Below are 7,500 nucleotides of genomic sequence, written 5' to 3'. Positions count from 1 at the left end.
GCCAGCCTTGTCACACTCTGTATCACGCTGAATCTCTCTGAGAACTACGTTAAGGGTACACGTGTCTGTGGAATGCTGAGCAACTTGCACGTAAATTTCACGAGCAGGCTGTTCCGTTGGTCGATCAACTAGTACCCGCGTCGTCGTAACCGACGGAGTGTGACGATCATAATGATGTTTTTTAAATAGAACAGCAATAAGTCTACCCAACTTCCCCGGAGATTTATTACACTAGATGAAACCTTTGCATGTATTGGTCACCTTCAAAGTCATAATTCGAGATCATTTAAATAATTGAGTGTGTAATTACTGTTTCTGTTTGTCCGACTATAAACACACATTTCATCAACATAAAATTTTGAGAAATCACAGTCGTATGAATACGGAAGACAGAAGTGTCTTCTTTAATTACTACAACTTTAATGTGGCCCATCTAAAAATAAATTTCCTTGGTTTCATCTTTAGGTTAACGATGGTTAACGATGAGATAAGTTTCTTTATGCGTCGATTATTTGTAGAAATTCAGTCAAACAACGCTTCTAGCAACGATGCGTGAGAAGAAACATCGAATGGAATATTCCAATCGTATGTCACTTCCACAAATTCCTTGTGTGTGACACCACTTCTGACAACACAGTATCTTTGATACAAGCTTGTTCAACATATCCAAAAATACAATTTCTACAGAATTTACAGCCTGCAGTAACAATTTCAGACAAGTTGCACACAGTTTCCTGTCAGATTCTGATAGAAAAGTCAGAAAAGTGAATTAGGTCTATTCTTTGCTATAAGCCTGGTATCTGCAAGTGCCAATCAACACCGTATATTGAATTTGCTTCACTTGGATCTTAGGGATATTGGTTAATAGATGCAAATTTTCAAATAAATTTCGGTGAACATCGTCTTAAACATTATTAAGTCATAGGTATAAAAACAGGACAATTTTCGGTTATTTCATAGGCATTTACTGTGTTCCCATTAAATATATTTGCCTCATTCCAGAGATTGTCAAAGAATCTATATTCACATAAATCCATCTTATACTTCGGAAACATTCTCCAACGAAATGATTTAAATATATTTTTTTCTAATAACACAGAGTCACTATGCATATCACTAAGACTTTACCAATCTCCAGACAAATACGGTCAACACATAAACAAATCCTTCAACATCGCTACCGATTCCGAGAACTACCAACATCACCGACGGTCCCTTTCTCTCTCTCCCTTTCTCCCACTTTGTTTCTTTCTTTCTCTATCTTTCTCTCTTTCTTTCTTCTTTCTCTCTCACATTCGAGATCGACATCCTTAAAACAGAAGAGGTTAAACGTTGCTTCACGGCCAGGAAGTACATTAGCTTGCAACAAGTATTGGTCTTCTATAGAGTTCAGAAGAGATTCACAACAAATTTGGACTCTCATATAAAGAAATATTCTTCTTCATTCAATCGTATTTTGACTTCGCATCGAATATCCTTCTTTTAAGAATTTTCTTATCATTCTGGAGAATCTGCTTGATATCTTTTCAATGGAAATTCCTCTATTAGCGATTTTACTTCGAATTTTGGTGTTTTCAAATGTGAATTTATATCAAGTCATTTTCTTTGATTTCCTTACGAACGTTTATAACTCAGGTTAGTCATGGTTGAGAAAACTCAGGATCAAAAGCGTTGTTTGTGACCATCCAGTATTTTATTACAACCACGATTTTTATGAAGATATATTATAATTTGAGGAAGATTTTGACTGATATTTCAAACAAGTGTTCTTGTCATTTTTGATTCTGTACGGTTACCTGATCAAATAAAATTTATCCAAGCAATTAGAAGTCAGAAACTTCCTCTAGTGATGCTTAAAATCTAAACACAGAAAACAAGCGGGATTACTCGGATAAAATCATTAGCTTGATACGTTTTGACAAAATAGCCAGTTTTGATTGGAACGAATCACCAACGTAGAGCTCGATAGATTTTTTCATTGCTGTTGGTTATATACTCTCTACATTCCAACTGAACAAAATCATGATTATCAGGCAGAATCATCATGCCACTTTCTTCTTTAAGAACATGATTCACTCTGTTTTCCACTTTGAAGATATCAAGGTGCGATCTCAGAGTTGGATGTTATTCCTTGCAGATAGAGCAGCCGCCTAGATGCCTCCTCGTTATTTCGAATTAATATAGTCACGCAAAGTTACTAATATTATTGAAAGCATTTACTGTTACAAGGAAGAGTTCTGAGTTCTGTATTGCTAGGTGCAGAAACAACTGTCACGTCAAAGGGGCCAGTCAAGCTTTTTTTATGTCACACATACTTTCATGGTGACGCACCCACAGAAGTATGTGTGGTCATGTGTCCCATATGCGTCGGATTATATCGCTCACTTTCGTAACGCAGAGTTCCTTAGTTCGGAATGTTCATACGAACATGGTTTCTTATGCTTACTTTACATACAGCAAAGTTATAGTTTGTCATTACAGTCATTTAGTTAATTAATTTAATTAGGAATAAGATTTGCCCCGATGTGTTTTGAAACGCTTCAGTCTAAAGTATCTTTTGACACCATTTTCTATCTTTTATATACACATGGTAAATAAATTCTTAACCCTTGCTTACTGGTGTTTCTGCATAGCTGGCATTACTGGTAGTGGTGGTACTTGTGGGGATGGTGGTGATGCTGTTGTCGTCATTGTTGGTGGTGATGGTTGATATGGTGACGGTGGTGTTGCTGCTACTGTTGGTGGTTGTAGTGTAGTTGTTATCGATACGACGCTAGTAATGACAATTTTGCATGGCGAATTGGCATTCATAAGCAGAAAGAAACTACGATCTTGAATCAAATATTCCTATGAAATTCTATTCTGACTGCTACCTGTTATCGTTATGATATCATTTCCTATCAGATTTTAAACTAAATATTACTTATCGATTTCCGACATAGGCATGTAAGATCAGAGTTGAAGTAGAATATAAACCAGAATGAGATTACTTGACATACATGCTTCTTCTATAGATTATTAATGTCGTAGATGAGGAGAAATGTGGGTCATATATTTGTTATACCAAGAACTTAACCTTTCTCTTCGGCGCTCGCTACAACATCGAGCATTTCGTAACATTTAATCGACCTTTGCATGAAATATAATGTTGTGTTTTTGTTTTTGTTTTTGGTTTTTTATTTGTTTGCCTTTTACGTTTTATTTTTCGATAATATCTATCTTGTATTTAGAAAGCTATAAAACCACATCGAAATGTTGCGAAATGAACCTAAGTTCAATAAATACGTCGTCTTGAGATGCTGGTTTTGTAATTTATATGCTTTATTCATATCTGTTATATTCATAGCTTATCTTTATATTCATAGCTTATCTTTATATTCATACCTGTATCTTTGTAACGTTCCTTCAGATACTCATCGTTACACAATCGCGATACTCTTCTATATAGCAAAAAACATTATAGAATAAGTAACTGAGACTGAATGAAAAGTTTTTAGGAATTAAGAGACGTTAGTATCAAATGCAAGGATTAAGTCTGTGATAATGCAGTAATCTATTTATAAGATTTATAAACTCTAGTTTAAATATATTAAAAGGGAAATAAAAAGACGTGAATAAGGTAAATTACAGATAAGAACTCAAATTAGCGACCAGGTAATATTAAGATGTATGTCCCTTACACCACGCGAAAACTTTGCAAAATTAAGGAAACACCAAGATAATATATTTAAAATGTGACTGAAAACAATGGATTACAAATATAACAAATTTAACCCAAAAATGAAATAAAGAAATGAAATTATTCTATTTCATACGATGTTATTTTCGTCAGAATCTGAGATAACGATTTTAAATGTAAATTAAAAAATGCAAAATATAATCTATCTACATCGTATTTGTCAAAAGGTGCACTGTGGGACAATGGTGCTTGGCACGGAGGCGCCAGGTACATTACAAAAATAATTAAATTCTAATTGAAAATGAGAAAAATAGAAACAGAAAATGAATTAAACTTATGTTTATCATAAACAGGGTTAGACATAAGGAATAAACATCATACTCACGATTCTTATTCGTAAATAATATGTTTCATTTACTGAACAAAGATGTACAAACTTAATATTTTCTGCTAGTTTCAATTTTGAATAAACATATTTATGACTTTTCTAATACATTCTTTTAACTCGATGCACAAAACGTGGTGTAATATTTTTCTATTTTCTCCAACCTCGAGCCACGATTAAGAAGAACATTGGAAGCAGTGATGTAACTAGGCTTCAAGACACTTAGATTGATATCCTGCAGAATAGCATGGTTAATATAATTAGGCTGTGATTTACCTGAAGCAAGAGGCATTCATTACATTGCTAAAGTCACTAAAGCTGTACAATATATATATATATATATATATGTGTGTGTGTGTGTGTGTGTGTGTGTGTGTGTGTGTGTGTGTGTGTGTGTGTGTGTGTGTGTGTGTGTGTGTGTGTGTGTGTGTATTATATAAGAGTACGTTATATAGACACTTATCTTACATGTGCTGACCTCCATCTCTAGGCTACTTAAAAAAACATCTCACCAGGAAGAACGGCTAAATTATGTGTATTACACGCTTTATTCTACAAAATAAGCTTTTGCTGAAGAAATCTTCCTAAATATATTTGAATATTAAATCTATGGAGGAAATCCATGAATCCATACTTTGATGCGATTTTCACTCATTATTTTCATGAATAACTAAAGAAATAAAGAAACCGCAGAAAAGATTAACATTTCCTATGTTCAACATAAACATTACCACCTAAGATTTTCACTTCTTAAATCAGCCATCAGTGTTACAGCAAACATAGTTTTATTGTATTAGGTCGATACCACATATTCGTAGGAGTGTTATTAGTAACTTATTCAACATCAGCACTTTGATGCTATTGACTCTGGACTGATGAAAATTAAAGCCGACTCCGCATGACTCAGAAGATATAGAGAGACACATGATTGAATATAACAATGAATATGGCCCGGCTCTACCAATTCTGCTATCGACGATTCTGAAAGAGAAAACTTGAAACAAGTCTAAACTATGAGTGCGTCACAGTTATGCTGCCTTATCGGAAATCGATTTGTTCGCCAATATACAGAAAGAATTTAAGTTTACAACAGAAATCAACCGGGATATTGGTTGGGCTTGCAACTCAGTGTACGGAGAAGCAAGTTCGTATCTAGCACGAGGAATTGGTCTATATTTCTATTTAAACAAAAGCGTAGAGGCAACTCCCACTCAAAAACAGCCTGAAAGGAATCGACCCCCCAATGATCAAGGGGAGTTAACGAATGCTTACATCGCCTTGATGGTGGATCACTACCTATCAGTCGACTATTTTGGAAGACCGCTACTAAGCTAGATCGAGCGTCTACTAATTAGTCTTTGGTGGAATATTGCAAATTCATTAGCATACCGGACAAAGTGCTTAAAAGCATTTTCTTCGACTTTACGTCCTCAGTTTGACTTTGCCTTTTGAGGTTGATGAATTAAATACCAGTTAATCGTTTAATACCAGTTAATCGATTAATGTTATGAAAATCACTTTTGAGGTACATATAATCGATTAATCTCTCCCGTCACCGCCTCTTGTGCCTATAGAAGAAGAGATTATTAAAAAAAGAATTATTAAATTTTACTTCTCAGAGCTCTCGATCTTACTTGAACCGATTAATTCTCTGAGAGCGGACAGCAAAAAAGGCGAAAAAAAAAATGGATAAATACAACCCCTTTAAGTACGAAATAGAGCTGGGCTATTTCGTACTTAAAGGGGTTGTATTTGTCTTTTTTTTTTCGCCTTCCTTCTTGAATATTCGTGGGTCAAAGGGGCATGCAACATCAGCTATGGGTTATAATAATGAGAATAATAATAATAATAATAATAATAATAATAATAATAATAATAATAATAATAATAATAATAATTATTATTATTATTATTATTATTATTATTATTATTATTATTATTATTATTATCATTATTATCATCATCATCATCATCATCAATATCGTCATCATCATCAGTAGTAGTAGTAGTAGTAGTAGTAGTAGTAGTAGTAGTAGTAGTTTTATTATTATTATTATTATCAACATCGTCATATTTATTGTGATGACTGCTGTGGTTATTTTTGCAAAACTTTTTTTGTAACTTTAGTTTTTAAAGCGCTCTCTCTCTCTCCCTCTCTCTCTCTCTCTCTCTCTCTCTCTCTCTCTCTCTCTCTCTCTCTCTCTCTCACTCACTCTCTCCTTCTTTCTCTCTCTGCGATTGTGCCGTATTGAACAGCTGCCAGGGAATACATATATAATTTATTTCCACAATAAACGAAAGTAGAAGCAGATGTCTAAAATTGGTGTTTGAAAAAAAAAAAAAAACTGCCAATTTTCGTAAACAAATTTAGAAAGTTTCAATTTCGAAAGTAACAACTGACTGATCGATAATATTCTATTTGAAATTTGGTTTAGCATCCGACGTTGCTTGCCGGACACTTATATCGTGGTGGACAGATTTCAGAGCCTGGTTAAGGCCAGCTGATGACCGAAGCACACCCAATGAATGTCATCTCTCTAAAGTTTAACTAATGTTCACATATAATATATATTCGTACGTCTTTACGTTTTCCGTTCAAATTCTGCCGAGGTGGCCTTTGCTTTTCATCATTTCGGGCCCCATGAAATAAGTATTGATTAAGCACCGGGGTCAACTTGATCTCTCCGCGAAATTGCTGGCTTCGTGTCAAAAGTCTGAAACCATTAGATAATACGTATTGAATGTGGAACTATAGTTTGCATGTGCTTATTTGTGAGAATATAGAGGATATATGCTTGTTAACTCTTTCAATGTAATTTCACGGACCTGCTTTTATTTACTGTTGGAAGTTGTTAGGTACCGGTGAGATGGTGTATATACAATCTAATCTACGTAGAACAGCACTCAGATACCTCTCGCGATTTTAATTTCATTCGATTTGTCTTTTGACACGCGAGTTCTCTCGCTCAACTTACATGGAATCAGCTAAGAAGAATGATAAAAGGAAAAACATTTCATCTTGAGGAAATTGCACTGACAGTTTGTTGTATTCAGATCTTAGCAAGATGTTAAGTGGTGTGATGCTTGGTCATAAAACATGTATATCAAATTCAAAAGTTATTTCAGGATCCACAGGCAAAGTACACAATATTTTGTGTTTCAACTAATGTATGGTGAAGAATATTGAAAACACAACAACTTAAATATTTTTGCGTCGTTTATGATTTTCAATTTTCCTTTCTGGTTCTATTTTTCTTGACCGCCATATTATGGATTCTTTTTAAAGCAATATTAACTGAAATCTAACAATTTCAAATCAGGTGTAATGGGTTTTCTATGCCATAGCCTCAGAAATTCTACAGTTGGCAATAATTCTAGACTTTTTATAACTTATTTCAAATTCTGGATGTGTTTAAATATTTATAATTTCGTATTG

The 7,500-nt window shown here is 34.1% G+C and overlaps 1 protein-coding gene across 1 annotated transcript in view; it reads right to left on the bottom strand.

The window, feature by feature from the left end:
* LOC106884467 (neprilysin-1) overlaps nucleotides 1-7,500 on the bottom strand; it is a 292,527-nt gene that overhangs the window by 30,005 nt on the left and 255,022 nt on the right. The window lies entirely within an intron of this gene.

This window comes from Octopus bimaculoides, chromosome 12 (assembly GCF_046866305.1).
Source record: "Octopus bimaculoides isolate indiv1 chromosome 12, ASM4686630v1, whole genome shotgun sequence".
NCBI lineage: Eukaryota > Metazoa > Mollusca > Cephalopoda > Octopoda > Octopodidae > Octopus > Octopus bimaculoides.
This window is presented reverse-complemented; position numbering and strand designations above follow the sequence as displayed.